Source organism: Melospiza melodia, chromosome Z (genome assembly GCF_035770615.1).
Source record: "Melospiza melodia melodia isolate bMelMel2 chromosome Z, bMelMel2.pri, whole genome shotgun sequence".
NCBI classification, from domain to species: domain Eukaryota; kingdom Metazoa; phylum Chordata; class Aves; order Passeriformes; family Passerellidae; genus Melospiza; species Melospiza melodia.
In genome coordinates this window covers 6,713,612-6,732,871 of record NC_086226.1, presented here as the reverse complement: position 1 = coordinate 6,732,871, position 19,260 = coordinate 6,713,612, and the positions used below count along the sequence as shown (strand labels likewise).

The following is a 19,260-nucleotide window of genomic DNA, read 5'->3' as shown; positions in this document are numbered from 1 at the left end:
AGCTTGAACATGCTGCAAGGGTGCTGAAACTAAGAGATAAAATGTTTTTGCTTTCCGCTTACACCTTTATTTGGACACTTTCTTACCGTCACTGTTGCAGAAGAAACTGCTGGACAAGGAGAAGTTTTGGTCTGAGTCAGTAAAGCTCTTAGGAAAGGTGGGGTTTTGCTTAGGTGAATAAATATATGACAAAGCCTATGAGTAATCATAAAAGCTCTACACTAGAGTAATAAAGTGGTTGACCCAGCACTTATGGGCACATTCCTGCAACTTGCTTAGGTAATCCTGCTCCTGTGTTGGTTGTATTTCTTCTTGGAGAAGGTGAGGCTGGGAAATAGAGTCTTGAATTAGTTATTATACTTTATTAAGGTAGCTGAAAGTTTTAGACTGTCAGTGCTGGGATATGTTTAGTTTAAAAAAAATTGCTTTTACAGAGAAACTGAAACAATGAAGCAATAGACTGGCAGATTCTCTAATGGTCTTTCCGACTTTCTTCCAATCTTATGTCAAACTAAAAGATTAAATAACTGTGTTCTTATGCATTCAGGCCTAAAACCAAGAGAAGATTGGCCTTGTGATGTGAACCTAGTCAGTCACCCCTAGTATAACTTAAATTGATTGAGATCTCCATACCCTGGACTTATTTCTCCCGAGACTAGGTTGAGACCTTCAGCTTGCTCCTATCATTTGATAACAGCCACTTTTGCTCTTGACTGCCCTAAGTCAAATGTAGTCCAGAGACCCTGAGGTGAAAAGATCCCTCCCAACCAACTTGATCAATAGCCTGAGTCTGTTCTGCAAAATTGTCAGGCAGATTTGCCAGCGAGGTCACCAAGTGTATTTACCCAGACTTTCATTCATGGTGTTGATTGTAAAGCTCATGATATTTTATTCACACACTGCAAAAAGTAAGAGTTCAGTTATGGACTGAAGACACGAGGTCCCTGTTGGTACAAGTTCTTCAGTCCCCATTAACAACTCTAAGTTTCTGATAAACTGTTGTAACATTGTACGCCTTTATGATATGCTTAAAGATAAAAATTAGAGGTGAAGGAATGGATCTGCTTTTTTCATTTGTAAGTACAAGGCAGACATGATGAGGATGAAACACATCTTGCCTAATTTTACTACCTTGAACACAAAATATCTACTTTAACTTCTGTAGTCCTCCTAGCCTAAATAAGGAAAACATCTCTCTTGGAAGAGATTTATCCTATTCTGGACAGTTATCTGCTTTGGGTGTCAGAGTAGAGGCACCTTTCTCATCAGCAGCTGCAGAAGGACCAGAAAATCTAGTTTGGATTACAAGCATTGTTTTGGGCAGTCTGAAATTCAAAGGTATGATCCTCCCTCTTTCCAGGAACTAAAATGCCTGTGATCTTAATCCTACTCTTTGGCGCATGAGGACCTACACCTTGTGCCAGTGTTTATCCCAGTGCAAAGTCAGTGTAAAAATGACAGCAAAAAAAGAATGTTGCTGCTTTCTTTTCCTCAGAACTATGAAAATATCATGGGGAGGAATCAGCTATTGCTACCATGGGGGCTGATGCAGAGATGGTTAGATGGTTAGAGAGGGAGGTGCCTTTGGTGAAAGCTGGACCGACTGACAACAATCGCAGACAGGCAGGGGAAGGTGCAAGGTCAACCTGTAGATCACTGGAAACTAAGCACTTCCAATCCATTAATTAATTACACAGCTGGAAAGAGGGGACTTTAAAAAAAAAAAAAAAAGGTGAACACAATGACATTGCTGACAACAGGAGCCCTCTATTTATCAGTCATAATGAGCTTCTTCCGCCCCCCTGCATCCTCCCTCCCCCAGTGCTACAGCTGCACTGATGTGACTGAGCACTTGGGCTCCCTCCTCACTCCCCAGCCAGTCCCCTCCGTGCCAACGTGAAGGTGACTCAGTTATTCATATCAGCTAGGCCTGGGGTGTCTCAGTCTGTACCAGGCCTCTTGGAGAGTAAACACCACCCCACTGATGCCACACAACTGCCTGCTCTTTCCTTGGGATCCTTCGCCCATCGGCTCCTTCCCTCCCCTCTTGACATCTTGTGCAATAAGCCTCTGGCTGGAATTGAAGGGCTAAAGACAAAAGTGCTACCACCTGCTCTGAATGCTTGAAGCTAATGAAATGAGAAGACAAGCACGTTGAAAGTAAAAGCTATTTTTTTCCCCCTGAAGTGGTACAGAATTAAAGCACTTGTTGCAGGAGATGCTGAGGCAACCAACAAAGTTCAGAAAAGTTCAAAAAGACAAACCAAACAGATTCACAGGCCAATTAGCATCTACTGAGCCAAATGATTTCAGAACAGGATGTCTTTACAACAAAAATTTCAGTAGAAATGTTATTGCCTACTCTTGTGTTATGTCCCCAGTCACTACAACTGTTTTTATAAACAGAATACTAGAATAGATGTGTTCTCACCTTAATCAGACCCTTAAGCTAGTGTGCTAACAAACACCCACAGCATGTGAGGCACAATTTAGACCTGAGACAACACCAGCATTTGTTCAGACACAGAATTTTCCTTCTGCACTTGTCTAGCAGAATCCTCCGCAGTGCCCTGTTGCTGGGGAACAGCCTCATTATGTACAGGGAAACTGAGGCAGAGCCAAATGATGTATGAAGAGAGGAAAACCTACTTTTCTCAAGATGGGGCTGAGAAACATCACTTTTTGAGAAGTATACACCTTTCAGCTAACACAATCTTTCTCTTCCAGTGCTAACTTCATTAGGTAGCTTGGAGTTCATTCTGGAGAGGAGAAGCATGTAACATCAAATAAGATGGAATATTTCCAGGAAGGAAGCTGCAAACCCACAAATGTCGCCTCCTATGAACAGAAGAGTGCAAAGGTGTGGACTTGTCATTTAGGAGAGTGGAGCAGGGATGCAGATGGTACAATTTTAATAACCTTCTCTCATTTGCAAAGGCTATGAAAAAGAACAATTCCTACTACTGTCTCCTGCTTTACCCCACACTAATGGATGCCTCTGAACTAGCAGAAGTTGTTCCCATTAAATTCCTGCATTATCAGGCCATTACTTGACAGGGCAAAGATTAATCACAAACTTTCAGGGGACCATTTATTCCATTTGCCAATCTATCTCTCCCCGTTACGCTGCTTTGGTTGTGTTGTCAATTTTTCAAGTGCCAAGGAGTTTGGACCGATCCAGTTTTCTGTCCATCCATCTGTCACACACCTGTCAATCTGGTTCGATCTGAATGCGCTGTTTGCTCTGGGAAAGTCACAGGGGGAAGGGAGGTGGGCGGGATGCTGAGTGGTGTAGGAGGCAGAAGGCCTGCGTTTGAAAAATAAACAGAACACAGATTAGCAGGCTGTATTAAACAGAGAAGGGAGGATTCGGAGAAACCATAGAGGTAAGAGTGAAAATTTAACAATGTAAATTTAACATCTCCCCTGGTACTGCAGGCTGACTCATATTGTTAGTCTGAGAAACTATGAATGGGCTACCTCAAAACACCCGTGGATTTATGATTATAGTTCATTTTATTGTTCTGCTTGGTGGAGGGCAATGTGTGAAATGGATTGAATGGGAGAACAGATCTTTTAGGAAAATAAACTTTTAACTCAGTGGTCTAAGTCATTATTCAACGTCTTCAGAGCTAAGCACCAGGAGTGCTCAGGAAATGCAGCAGAGGGAAAGTGAATTGTACAAACACTTGAGAGAGGAGTTAATTACCCATCCTGATTTCCTTTTAATCGGTATGCATTAAGGCTCTGAGTTTGCTCGCCGTTAGTTTGGCTTTGAAGAGGACGACCTTTCCTTTCTAAGCTGTTCTACCTCACCTCCAGCGTATTTGTGCCATGACTGAAAGGCATTCTCACCTCACTGGTGGATACCACGGAATATCCTACTGCTCAGCTCAGCTCGGAAATTACACCTTGTGCTTTGCCATGCAGTTTGCACAGGTTTGTGATTTGAAAATGGTCTTGATTCTGAATAACAATCAGGGTGACATCCATCTATGTTCAAGAGTGATTTGATGAGACACGGTGGCCCAGATCCTTCCATGTATTTAAATATGATACTAAAGCTTAGAGTGCAACCATCCTGAGCTATCACTGTAGTCAATGTAGAAAAAAATAGCTATTCAAATAGTAAGTGGTTGTATTCCCTCTGGAAAAAAACCCATCCCCACGTTAAACAGATTTGGTTATTATGAAACCAGTAGAAGTTTTTCAAGTAATTGTCTAAAGCTAGATAAGTTGAGACTAAGCTTCAACTCCCTCTAGGATCTACTTCTAGCTCAAATGATCTTGATCTCCAGAAAACAGGAAAGCCTAGATTTCAAAATCTGCAGCATCAGTTTTAATATTTCGGACTCTTTTGGCACTCCTTTTCATTCACTCTTCTCTCACATTCAAATTTTAGGAAGCACATGGCAGTGAATATCTTGTTCCTACTATGATAATTAACCACTTTGCAAACAGCTTGACTCCATTCCAGATGGGTTTTAGTCAATTTTATTTTTTAAAGTCTTTCTCTATCTGCACAGTATAGAAGTATAAGCATAGAGAAATAGACATATAGAAGAAAAATTCTGATTTTTAAAATTCCTGACAGTAAATGTCCTCCACAGAGTTTATGCTTTGGAAGACCACTGTTCAGAATTAGCCCTTGAGAATCTTACCCCTTCCTTTTTGCCTTTCCCCCATCTTTGGATCTGAAGGTTAAAGATGAGTGGAATGATGTTCTCAGACAAGTTTGAAAAATCAGACCTGCCACCTTTATCCCATTGCTGTGGAGTGCCAGCTCCACTTTCATCAGCCCACATTAAGGGCTTCTCACCTTCAGTCCATTCAATCAAGGAAAACCAATGCAGGCAGATGGAATGGGACACTTGATCTAGCAACTACAGGAGCAGATTGGAACAATCCTTCCAGCAAACACTCGGTGGAGATGGAAAATAAAATTAAAAAAAAAAAAATTCCTTTTTCATTCCTGCTAATAACCATTCCTCTCACATTTCATCGCTGCTTTGGATGAAGCACCAGAGAACAGTGTCTCTGTTTCTGCCTTCTTGCATGAGGAAGCTCCTCTGCAAAATGGAGGAAAGCACAGGGGACCTTGGGATATTTCACACTTGTTAGGAAACTTGCAATCAAGAATTACTTGTTTGAATCCAGATTAAAATGCCTAGCAGAGTCTATGGAATATTGAGGCAGGCTGACTGGACTCGAGTGGGCAGGAAGGTTCTAATGGAGAGCTGTGGAGCTGCCTCTCCTCCTAACAATCCACATCATTTTGCACTCTTGCCAAAGCCCCAGGAGGGCTGTGGGAGAGAAGACAGCCAGATAGTCAGAGTGTTAAAGACAGGTCCTTCAGGATGGGGCTGAGATAACCTGAATGTGTCTGTCTGGAGAAACGCAGCCTGTTTCAAGCACCAGTCTCCAAAACCAATGGTCTCAAACCATTCATCAAAAAGTATATGCTTGGGTAGGATATTTAGGAAAGAAAAAGGTGGACAACAGCAAAATCTTCTTTAGAAATCCTGACAGAGACACTCTTGGTGCCAAATGAAGGCTGTACAGATGTAGAGCTGCCTCCTGTCAGGCCCTCCTCCTCTGCCTCCAGGCTAGAACCATGAAAGATCCTGAAAGAGACTTTTTGAACACATCATAGCTACCTGTCACTGTTTCCTTTCAACTCTTCCTGTAACTGCAGGTCCCCTCCTCTCTTCTCCCTTCAGGAGCTGTTTTTGGTTTTTGTGGGTATTTGTTTGTTTGGGTGTTTGTGTGCCCAATGAATCACACTTCTGATCTTCCCGGTTTCCCCCTAACAGCCACTCCTCCTTTCCATTCAAAACTGACATTTTGTGCCTCTAAGGTTTCTTTTTAAGCACTTACTTCAATTCCAAGCTGATTGCTACCTTAGTTTCTAAAGTAGACTCATTTTCCCACTGATGACTCCAAGTTTTTTGTTATTAAGTATTTATTCATCAGAAATGACAGAACTTTAAACTCTAAAGCAATGCAATGGTGAAAGTTTCACATTTTTTCATGCTGAACAGGGAAAAAGACTTCAAGAGAGATGTAGTATTCATCAGCAATTTAGAACAGGAGAGAACTTTGACTCCTCTATCCCAGCATTAACAAAAAGATAAAATGCAAAAGCCTGCCACACAGCTGAAACAGCAAATGGTGCACTAGTATTGCACACACAGGAACAGAAAGGAGCAAGAAGTGTGTAGTTCCCTACTCTCTCACCAAAGCTGACTTATAGCACATTTATATTGTTCTGGTCAATATAACACCAAGAGTAAACTTGATTTCTGAGTCACTAGAAACCCACACAACAAATGTCCTAGTAGGTAGCCGCACCATTTTTGCTTAGAAAAAGTGATGGAAACTCAAGCCTTCTGTACAGCTCCAGGATTTAGACTGTCCATGTGCAGCATTTCAGGCAGTAAGACACAGCATCATAAAATGTCTCTCTGTTGCACCTCACTGTCTCTATGGCTTGATTTCAGTGCCAAGACAGCGTCATTGAAAACAGAGGTCAACAACTGATTGTGCAGGTGCCAAAGACAGCACAGAATAAGCCAGGAGACTGGGGAGACGTGGCTTTTTGAAAGACACATTTGTGAGAGACAGGTGCCTCACACAGAACAAGATACTGCTGATCAGCTGCCTGTGTCTTTCACTAGCAGTCTCCTGGCTCCTGTTGGGTTTCTACTTGCACATGTAACCTCTAATTTTGGAAATAAAATGCCTTACACTGAAAAAAAAAAAAAAAAGATCAACATGTCGCTATTTAATGGTTGCTGATTCCATAGTTTAATTCATTATTGAAGTTTCACCTTGCTCTGAAACAATTAGGAGTGCTCATATGATCAGTTACCAAGTCTCAGTTGGGAGGTAACAATTTATGGCTGAGAAGCTGGAGGTGACAACTTCTGAAAGTGCCTTTCAACTGCATCTCCCCTCAGTTGTGATGGATGTGCATAATGGCACAAATAGGGAAGAGGAAGTTAGGAAGAGTGATGCCTCACAAGGATCACACCCGATGGTGCATGTTGATGTACAATGTGTGTGTGTGCGATGTGCAGTGCTGCATGCTGCATTATGCACTGCATAATAAATACTTGTGTGTGTTCTCAGGGAAGGCAAGGGCTGATGGAGAAATCTAAATTAAGTCCAGCGCTCTATTTGAAGAAGTAGGGTGTGGGATAAAGCCATTTATAAGCTGGCAGTCACTGCAGGCTTGAGGTACAGAGGGAAAACACCCCGTGATGACCAGACATCAGTGAGGAAGAGGCAAGCAGCTAAACTAACAAGAGCCACAATGGGAACACACTCTGCCCCCATCCTTTTGGCTCAGCAGAGAGAGTTAAAAGTGCTTCAGGACGGCACCAATAACCTTGCCCAGCCGTTCTTGTGTGCTGAGCTCCCACTGGAAGCATTAGAATAGGTTCCAGCAGGGTGGGGATGAGCAAAGGGGGAGCAGGTTTCTCGTCTTCAGCGATACGCTGTTTATCCAGCTTAGCCATAAAGCAACGTAAATCAAGCATGTCATCCTACCTAATTGCGTGTTCATATAGGACTTAATTGGTAATATTCCTGCAACCCAGCTCCTCAACCTTCATGTCGCATTGAGTTCCTCTCAGAGACTAATGAGCTTTATACAACAACAAACATTTAGGTCTGTTGTTCTAATTCATTAACATAATGGGCAATACAATGAGCAGTTATGATAATAAACACTAATAAGAGGCACTAGCGACACTTATTCCTAGCAATGCCAGGGCTGTGTGGTGTGTTTGTGTGGTGGCAATGCCATGATAGAAAAGGGGGTGCAGTCCTACCTGGTCTAGTCTCAGTGACTACCCTGAGTATCAGTTCCACATCAGCCAGCTGAAAGTGACAGTGGTGCATAAATAATTTCTATCGTGATGAAGCAGGATTGAAACAACACAATTTTTTTTTTTAAGTGAAAGAAATTGAGAAAAGAATATGGAAGACAAAGGGAACAATTTTAAAGGTAATTTTACAAAATACTCCAGATCATCCCAATAGCTATGGACTTGGCTGCTCCCTGAAGAAACTTAAGCTGCTCTCCTATTTGTAAATGTCCTTTAGTATGTGCAAGAAAATGAAACATCAACAGTATGGAAATGTCTTGGTTTTTTTTTTTTCCTTTTTTTTCCTTCTCACTCAAGTCAGCCATCCTTCACTAAATTATTTTTCCACAAGCACTGTAATTTACCACTGGCACCATTCAGTCCCAAAATGCACATGTATGTGCACACACAGACTTGCAAAATATTTTTTTAAGACTTTGTTGGACATCATACTTGTTCTCTGCAGCTTAGTCCTCTCTTTACCAAACTCTTTGACACTTGTGTTTATATGTAGAGCACAATTTGCCATGAGAAAAGCTCATTCCCCTTTTTATTTCTCAGATAAAACTATATAATAATGAGGACCTTTCTCAAAAGTGTACTCCCTGATCCTGACAACCTTCAGCACAAGTTCACACCCGTCACTTTATTCCATTTTAAGCAATGGTCTAAGCAAGTTCAGATGTTACACTATCTGGTCCCTAAATTTTGTTAATCTCTGTCTTCTTCCTCCCTTTTGAAGAATGGGAGAAAATATTTTGCACGTAAGACAGACCTATAGAATCACATTGTGCTCTTTGCCATGTTAAAAAAAACACCTTGACTTAACAATCTCATGCTTGGGAGCAAAGTGTCTTTTACCTTTTAACTTGATTCCTGAAAATGGTATCTCATTTACAGGACAGGCTTTTTTTCTTTTTTTTTTTTCTTTTTTTTTTCCCTCTCCTTTTGCACTTCTATGAAGAGAAACCTTTCATTTTTAAGAGTCATCCTCAGGTTCTCAGTGACAGACATTTCCTGAGCAAAGAAATATAAGGCTACAAAAATGTATGATTTCTGAAATTTATGGCCAGAACTTTATCACAATGGAAATATTTTTTTCTAATTGAAGTCTATGCTGCTGTTATGACACTAATTCAATTATTCCTTATATTACATTCATCATAATTTTATCTTCTTGTAAAAGAAGAATCACTTGTTTCCCTGACATTGGTAGAGTTGACTTAAGAAGAAAGGGGTGAATCTGCACTCTAATAATGTCCTTTTGCAATTAATCATAAGGGCAGTATTAAAATACAATCATAGAATCATTTAGGCTGGAAAAGACCTTAATATCATTGATTCTAACCATTAACAATAAAATAAAACAGAATAAATTCATGTGGAGTAAATATTAAATACCCAAAGACTTATAACAAAAGATTATGTAAAAAACCTTCTAACAGTTTAATATAATATTCCTGAGAATTTGGATACCTCTTTGGAACAGTTTGGGTCAGAAATTCACTGGAATTTAGAGAAGACTGAAAAACTTTTTGCTGCAATGAACAAGAAAATCTTTCAAACAAGTCACAAATCATCATCAAAGATTTCTGGGTGATGCCGAGAACCTGTGATATGCAGTGCATGGTATAAAAAATGTCTTGTGCTGGAGGAGCATCATCTATTATAACCCTTCTATCCCTGATGGTCCCCACATATGTCAGGAGTGTGTAAAATGACTCAGATTTTCCATGTGCTTCCTGCCAATAAACAGTGTTTCTATACAGGCAATGACTTTAACTATGGTGGGAGTTAATATCTGTAGGGACATGAAATGGCCACTCTGTTGACAGTCTCAGATATTTATCTTCCATGCCTGTGACTCACACATAGCACATTTTCACCCATATGTTTGGCCATGAAATACCCTTATTGAGTAACAAAATGCTGAAGGTACAGCTATTTTTCGCATAAAATCACCAATGACTCTCTTCCTATGAACCTCCTGGGGATTAAACAAGCTGAGGAGGTTGGTTTCCTGGCTTAAAAAGATTCAGGGAAGTGTATCTCATCTGAGGTATTCAGATTTTAAGCCTAACCCCTAAGCTAGTCATATAAGGCAACATTCTAATCAATAAATAGTGATCTGCGCTTCCATTGAAGAACATTTATTCCATCCGAAAGTTGATGATATCTTAGAAATACAGGCAACTGGTTATATATGTCTTTCCTGGCCTCTTTAGTAAAGAGAAAACCTAGCCTAGTTCCATAGGAAGATAGGAGAGGCACCTACAGCAATGCTTTCCCTGAATCTCTCCCTCTCATTCTGCTGTCTGTGTTGTAGGGAACAGACTCTTCCAGCCGGAGAGGTTTTTAATGTCATTTCACAATTTGCATGAAGAGCCTCTAACAGGCGTTGCCATCAAACCCTGCCATCAAAGACATCAGTTCACGTGCCACCCATTCAAAGGTCTGCTCATCTTTCTCACTGGATTGTGATGAACAGCAGCAAAGGAGAGGTGAGTGCATGCCACACTTCCCCTGGAAGGGATTTTTCCCCAACCCTCAGTCAGTGTTTTTTACTGACCTGCAACAGAAGCAAACCTGTGATTCAAGGAGAGAGCCTACTTCGATTAATGGGGTATGAGGATGGGGAAGGACACGTTCATTTGTAACCTGGAAATTCTGAGGGGTACCTCTGTCTCAGGATCAATATTGTGGGAGCCACAAATGTCTCTGCCACGCTGCCCTCCCCTCGACAAAAACATGCATCATTTTTCTTTCCTTCAGGTCTCCTTTCTCCTCATCTCAGAAACTTTTACAAATCTTACCCCTTCCTATCAAAGCAAACTACTAATGGAGTTTGGTCTTGAAGAAAGGGGAGTAGGGAGAGAAGTTGATTGTTTCAGAGAGGAAAATTATTCTCTGCTTTCTCCTATCACAGCCCTTTATTTTCCACCTGGAAAAAAAAAAATACATTGTGCTTGAAGAAAATAATATTAAATAATATTATTTTTCAAAAAATCAAAGGATGAGGATAGAACTCATCAGTAACTTTGATTTCCATCTTTGACAATTTCACCATCCATTTATCTGCAGCTTGACTGTGAAAGATGTATTGGTGGCAGCTCACTTAATGATTTTAGAACTAGTACTGCTGGTGCCCCAAGCCAATTTGCCATTAAACAGCAGTGACTTGGAGCCTTTCCACTGTACAGTCTAATTTCTGGAGGGAGAGGAGATGGGAATTGGTTTCTCTGTGTGCAATGAAAAGTTGATTCTCACCAGTAAAGATTAGAAATCTTAACAGATCTACAGCTTTGTGATGTATATTTTAGAGGCATTTGACATTATTCAGAGTGCAGGTCCATGACACACAGAAATGGAAAGCTAAGCCTAGCCAAGAAATGTTAGCTGCCACAAGAGGAAGCAAGCAATATTTATTTATTTATTTACTTATTTATTTAGGCAAAGTGAACCCTAGAGTTAGTCCACAATACTGACTGTAGCTAGAAATCAATCTTCCTAGACAACCATGCAACAGGGACACAAATGTAACTTAAACCTTCAGATAGGATGTCTCTGCTACAATTGCCAATTTGTGTGGACGTGTGTTTTACAAATGTTGGCCTGCTGATAAAGCCTGGTGCTCTTACCACACCCTTCCAAAAGGACCCTGACCAAAACAGTGCAGTTATATTTCCAGAAAGTAAATGTGCTCATTCAGAAATGCATTTGCCTCTGAAGACCTCTAGGTCCTTCAACTGCAATTGAAAATTTTTCAGGTGCCTCTTGCCAAATTTGCTTAAAACATGGCAGTGGAGACCAGCTGGTGTCATTCCAGGCCTCCATCAGTGCCAGGCATAACACCAATGCCAATAGTCCTCCATCACTCTTTTTGTCTGACCCTCTACATGTAACTGGACACTGATTTTCCTTATTACCTCTTTATTAAATGCAATGACTTTTTAAGTTGACATTTGTCTTCTGAAAGATCTCTGTTTTCTTTTTGGAGAAACTATTATAAAATACACCAGTTGTTTTTCAATGGGCAATTATACTCACTGCTTAAAAGAGGGAAAAATATGCCTTTTATCTATTTTCAACTTCTGGCCTTTTTTTTTCTTGAAATACTTATTCCCTCAGATTGAAGGGTCTTTTATTACTGCATATTTTCTTCCTTCTGAGGGCTGGCCACAAGGTCATGAGCTGAGAAGTCAGTGCATTAGGCATCAAGTCACCATCACAGGGTTTCATACATGCCTTCAGCTCAGACCTTTTACTACTGCTGTGGGATAATTGTATGGCTGGCTGTGTCTCACCAGGATAGTGGTGACTTCTTCAGAGGCAAAAATATTGTTTGTGAATCCTGTAATTGGGCTCAACTCCTTCCCCTCTGTCTCTGCTTCCCCTCCCACTCCTCATCTGTGCACTTGGACATGTTGCTCCCCACTTTTTTCTTTTTAGGATGGACCGCCCTGACCCCATCCTCTCCTCCTCCTCTTTTCCCTTGCTCCATGACTTTTCACTGCTCCCAAAACCTGCTTGTCTTGCAACACCACCTCCTCAGCTCCTGCTGGTGGGGCTGGCAGTTTCTGTGAGGAATTAATGTTAAAAATGGCAGGGAATCTTATTATCTTGGAAATTGTGACTTCATTTTAATGCCAGTGAGCGACATTTCAGTATCAGAGGCCAGCGATTTACACGGAAACCTCTGTGAGTCTTTGGGCTTTGGTGTGCACAGTTACAGCATCTCCTCACCAGTGATGGTTCTCATGACTTCTGGGGTTCAGCAAGACATACAATAAGTGATTAAAGTGATGATCTGCCCAAGTAATTAGGCAGTTTTGACTTCCCCTCATCTTCCCAGGGCATCTCTGCATGTGATCCCTGCAGCCTTTGTTTACCAAAATTGCCAGGACCCTTCCTGACTCTCTGTGAACCTGGATTAATTCAGTCTGAGCATGCCTCATTTCCTCATGGGCTGAAAAATTATAATATTGATGCTTCAAGGCCGTGAGTGTTAATGTTACAGTAGTTGCATCACGGTTTAGGATCCTTCAGTACAAAGGTTCAGGATAAATGTAGTATTGTGTTGTTCCAGAATCAGAATATTGCACAACCTCAATATTTAAATTTAATTTGTGTTTCTGATATTAGTGGATTTTTTTTCCATCTAAGGCCATATTATCTATGTCTTCAAGGAAAGATAGAAACTGGGAGGCCACTGAGTTTTACTGGAAGATAAGAAAGCCCTCAATTCCAGTTATTTTGGAAAGTTATTAAGTATTAATATTAAGTATTACAAAAAATTGGTAAATCTGATAAAACTTTCTGGCAATAAATGAGTGATTCTACTTTCACGTCAGAGAAAGAAAAATTCAACCAACAGTAAATGCCATAACCCTCTGTGAAAAGAAAAAAAACCACTGAATTTCACAACATTTTTGTCATTAATGTTTTAACATGACCACACTAGGAAATTCATTGGTATATTCAGTCCTAAGGAAGAGTTTATGTGTTGGAAACACTGGATCAGGCATCTTTAGGACAGTGATATTCAGCCATGATCAACTTCTGGCATGTTGTGATTAGAACTCACTCAGATGCTCAGACAAATAATTTGTTCTTAAGACAAAGTACAAATTTCCAAAGATTTTTTACTAGACATGAATAAGATTGTGAAAATCAGGAATTTCTGTGTGAGCTTGAAAGGAAAATCCCTAGACCTGTGTTACTCTAACAGATTTAAGTTCTCAGGCTTTATTTGCTTTTCAAATCTCTTAGGATCTCCCCATTCCTTTCTTTTATATATTTTAGCTTTATGAGGAAATTAACGCTTAGAAATTAATAAAGGATTTTTCACGAGATAGAGGCCTATATCCTGTATATAACTGATTTTTGATGGGAACTTTTGGCACTCCTTGTCTAGTTACTAGGATAATGAGATAGATGCAGTTTTTATATTGTTATTCCAATAATAAGAATTATCATAATAAATTTATATTCTGTTTGTGGTGTCATTCCATCACCTTCACCCGAACTCTTTGGTGCAGATCATTCTGTCTTTCTGAGGCTGGTCTAATTTAAGACTTGGGAAGTATCTGTTACAAATGACAACTAATTTTGGGATTAACAGACAAAAAACCCCTTGAAATGGCTGCCATGGGCCAACAGCCTTAGCTCCCAAAGAAAAGTATGGCATATACTTTCAAGCGTAAGTGGGACCTGGGCATTAGCATTAAACAAGCAAAAAGTCCAGAAAAAAGTTTAGGAGAAATATGAACAGGTATGGGAACTGCCAGAGGATGATTGGGTCATTTCCTCAATTCTAGTAACAGTTCAGTCTAATTTCTTAAACTTATGCAAGATACCTAATAAATGTGTAAGTTTCTTATCAGCAGTGTTACCCAGTTTCCCTTTGTTATCCATATCTGCATTCAATTATTTTAGCTACTTTTCAGAGAAAGAAAAATATTTATCTTCCACCTTGTCTTTCACCAAATAAGATTAAATCTTGTTTTGCTTGAGTAAGTGGTGGTTTCTGCTTGAGAGAAAATGTTGGAAAGCAGGAGGGTCTGGTGTATCATTGAGCAATGACAACTATAATAAATTCATTTAGTACACCATAAAGGTAACGTGCCTAATTGGACCATAAGAGTAGAAGAAAGAAAGGAAAAAAGAAATGCTTGTATTATCCTTTCTATTTCTTCTCCATTTCTTTTTAAGGGTAGCCTATCATTAGTCATCATGAAAGATCTTGGTGGCCAGTGAAACAGAGGAGGGACCTTTGACACAGCTTGATCAATCCTAATTGAATAGACCAGAGGGACAGAAGCCAAAAGGAGGGGACCCATTCTTTGCATTTGACAGCCTCGTCCTTTTTAGTTTGTCAGCTGTCAGAAAACATTGGGGCACTCTCAGGGTGCACGAGAAAGCTTTAAGTTGTCATATAGTTTTTTGCTACATGAAGAAAATTCTTTTAGGCCTTGAAAGTGTCTGGTCTGCTCTGAGTATCTAAAATTGTAATGTTTGGAGACACCAGGTATAGTCAGTGAAGTAAATGGGAACTTTACTAGGTAGGGACTCACGATGTTTCCCCAAATTAACAGAAGGTTTTGTTCCACTCCTCATCCCTGATAACCCAAATCCAAGTAGCTCATCATTATACTTATATCATTTACTGTCTTTGTACAGGAGTAGAATATAAGTCAGAGAAGGTTAATGTCCCCTATTTTCTGTGACAAATCCCACCTAGAGATGTTTTTGGTATTCTTCTGTATTCCCCATGAAAAGTTAACAGCTGAAGAGAAGACCTGAACTCCTGAAGAACCTGCATGTATTGAGCAGTATCACTGTGTTTTTAGTGCTGTAAAGGGGTGACATTCTTTTGACTTCTCAGAGGCTCTCTTACATAAACCCCAGCGTAATTATTGCTGGCCCTGAACAAATACTTCTAGGAATATTGAGGTGAGGGAAGAAAGGGGGTAGAAACAGTCTGCCCTTAGTCTCCCTGTCCTCTCATCCTTTTTTCCTCTGCTGTGCTGGTATGACATTACTGCAACCAGGAAAGTGGTTTGCTGTGAGATATTTCAAGCAGCAAGTAGGGGAGTACAGCAGGGAGATCTAGAGTTGGATGAAAAAAGAATGAAAAGTCTTAGATTAATGACCATCCATTGAGGCCTTTGCTTCACACTCACAACAAGCACTTTCATATTCAGATCTTTACTAGTGGCTCCTTTACTGGTGATGACTTCACAACCTGTTCTCTTGCCTTAAACAACAGGTAGATATTTGGGATTTTTGCCTCTTGCCAATGCTTTGAATCCCAGCACCAGACCACTACAGGAATTCACTGCTTTCTCATTACTTTTAGCTTGATGAGGAGATTAAAATGCCGAAAATCTCCTCAGAAACTTCACCCTAAATGGGTCTCCATCTCAGCGGTAAAAACCCAGGCAATTACAATTGCTCGGAGGTGTTACTATCTTCTCATTCTGTGTTAGCCAAGGCTCAGACATAATTGCATCTCATTCCTTCTCTTGCCTTTGACAAGTGAGACAGGAGCTCAAGAAAGGTCCACTATTGTCACTTCCTGATCACCTCCCTCACTGCAGTGCTTACAAACCACACTGTCTTTTCTGCTCTGAGGACTGCCTCAGCCGTGCATTTGGCAGAGGAAATGTGCACAAAGATCACAGCTCCTCTAGCCACCAGCTGCATCAAAAAGACACCTTCCCCATGAGTTGTAGGGGAAGTGAAAGTTGTCACATTGACAGTTCCTCGGGGCAAAGCTTGGAATTTTGTATCTATTTCTACAACAAAGGATTTGCTGCAAACTCTTGTTCTTGTACTGTTCTCTAAGAGACCCGTCTCTAGGCAATCGATGCGCTGCACAACATTAATATAATTAAACCAAAAGAGCAACCACTACAGAAAACTCAGAAAAAGGAAGGAAGGATGAATAACTTAAGAAAGGTCAAAATGGTCATCAGGACTGTCATCACTGCAAAGGTCTTAAATAGAGCCTGCATGTCCATGGAGGGGGTTGGCAGACATCCACAGGGAATGTCTGAAGCCAGGCTGTGGTGGTGGAAGTTCCTGTCATATTCTAGGAAGTGTCTTAGCACTGAAAAGCCATGTGAACTCAGCTGCACTGAAAGCACCCTCTGAGCTCTGACAGGTCAGACCTAACTCTTAATGCAGAGAATTCTCAGGAATCTGCTCTCTCATTATTCAGCTTATGCTGGGGGAGATGAATTTCACTTTGCTGCATTGGTTACTCCTGTGACAGCTGAGTGGGTTATGTGTCCTGGAGCAGAAAAACCTGTATTCCTATGCTGTATTTTCACTGACAAATGTCTTTCACTGTGGCAACTTCATAGGATTTTAATTTCCGCCTGCAGCCGCACAGGTACTGATGCTGGTCACCAAGTCCCTTTTAGTCTCAGAAAAGGAAGAGGCCATGAGGAAAGTAAGGTAAACTATTTCCAAACATGTCTCAGGCTGTAATTTAGAGTACTTGGGTCTCTGCTGAATTTAGTCCTCCAATAAATAAACAAAAATTATGTGGTTTCTTCACCTTGGTGTTTTCAACAGAAACTTTTGATTCTCCAGTTGCCCATGATTCACAAAGGTGTCTTGAAAACCAATTTAAGACCCAGCAGAACTGAGTAGGCCACCACATTCAGCCAGCTGTGGAGATTCATGTCAGTGTTTCTGCTACAGGACAGATGATGAATGGCTGTTGGTGTTTGGGAAGATTCTGCAGCCCAGAGCATATTGCCTTGATCCTCAATGTCAACGGCTAGGTCATCATCCCTATTCGTCAGATAATCAGAATGCCTGGTTCTTTTACCCCTTCACTTTATCATAGGGAAGAATTTTAATATTAGGAAAAGCAGAAGGAAGGTGTAATGTTTGAAAGTGGGTGGCTCTGAAAAATTACTGGCATAAGTTGCTGGGGTTGCTGGCAATGTTTCCTTCCAGCTCAAGCAGGAAATTCAAAGGTGTAAGACAGCTCTGTCTATAAGTAACACATCTCACATTTTAGCTTTGAGGAAAGGACTTGTTTTACTCAGGATAGAGATACCTGATTGATGGAGAGAGAAGAAAGTCATCTGTGACTGTTACCATTGATGGTCATTGTTAAGTGATGAAACTGTTTCTATATGTGCAGCCTGTTCCATGTGGATTGTCCACCTGCTTCAGGAACTTGGACATGAATCTCTACAGCCCGTTGTGCACAGAAACTTAAATATGTAATATCCATTATCTCTACTGACCTCGACATTAATAAAGGACATGTGGAGATATTTTCACATATGATGACATTTTCATTCTTGTCTGTGACCATATTGGATTTTCTCCCATCTTCCTTCACAAACCCATTTCTCAAGTACATGAGTGTAAGAGTCTTGGCTCATATATAAACGTCTCACGGTGCTTTGAAGTCCCTCAGCAAGGAGAAAAGTTCCCAGTCCAGATTATCCAAAAGCACAAGAAAGAGAGAAACTATAGGAATAAAGTTTTGTCCCTCATACATATGGAAATACCATGGCAGGGAGCTGAGGGCAGGAGAGAGAGAGAGTTAGAAACTGGATGAGCTCTCCAGAAAAGACACACACTGAGTGATGGATGTACAGAGACGGTCTACAAAAGGAAGAGACCCAAAACAGCTGCTTTAGAAAAGACAAAGATTTCAGGAAAACCAAAAGAAAGAACAAATATAACTTTTTTTTCTTTTTTTCTTTAATACTCATAAATAAAGTAGTGCCTATTTCATAATTACTCTCCTTGAACCTCCTATATTCCTCTACTGTTCTATCCAAGTCCAAACATATATGCAGCACTTCTTGCTAGTTGTTGTACACTTTCAAAATCATACATTAAAAAGATGACTTAGGAAGAAAAACCTTATAAAAAAAGAATGTAGATGTATGCAGCAATTATCAGTTTACCATTGTGGGCAATTTGGATTTCATTGCCATGGATCTATGATGTTCTAGAAACAAGTCTAAGAATTTGGTAGAAAGTATTACTTACTCAAGTATTCATGGAGTAATTTGATACTGAAACTTTTATGAAACTGGTGAAGAATTACTGTAGATTTTATTGTGAGGAGAACCTTTGATAATGTTGAAGTTGCCATGTCTTTAAAAGTCAACTAAGGAGTAGTAAAATTTGGTGTAATTGAGAAACAGTTGCTTAGTGCGTTACAAAATCAGATGTGCTATTTTACAGAAATTAATGTGAAGACAAGAGAAAAAAAAAGAGGAAAAAAAGGCAAGAGAATCACTATATGGCTCATTACAAGTAAATTTGATTCTGTTCAAACAACCCTGACTACAGAGACATTTGAATCAGCAAAATGAGACACTTAGGAAAGCACTGGTATATCTCTGTCTTGCTGGACTGTCCTAGCTCTTCATCCCTTTAGTAGTAATCAGTTGAGAAGACTCATTCATATTTCACATCTTATTACAGAGATGGTATTTGTGCTAAAATTCTGAAAGTCCTATTTCTAAAGCAGAAACAGAATAAGGAATGACATCTTTATCCTACAAAGCAAAAAAAAAAAAACCACGCCGTGAGCAAATTCTTGCATGATATTCTACTGTAGTGAGAGAAGGGAATTTTTGTATATTTTTTGTTGTGTCCCTCCCCCTAGCTTTTGCACAACACAAAGCTATGTTGGTTTCACTCTATTTTAATGATAAAATCAGTGTTAGCTTTTAATTTCACTCATTCAAAAAACAAAAAAAATAAGGGAAGAGTAAAATGTCAGGCTTTTTTCAAATGGAGGCACATTTTTCTCGCTCTGTTTCGGGGGCTAACTGTGCAATAAAGTCCATGGGAGGAGATTCCTAACCTAGCTATCAAAACCAATACTGACAGGCTATAACTT

General features: G+C 40.1%; 1 protein-coding gene across 15 annotated transcripts in view; it reads right to left on the bottom strand.

Annotated features, from left to right (window-relative positions):
- CELF4 (CUGBP Elav-like family member 4) overlaps positions 1-19,260 on the bottom strand; it is a 711,932-nt gene that overhangs the window by 463,512 nt on the left and 229,160 nt on the right. The window lies entirely within an intron of this gene.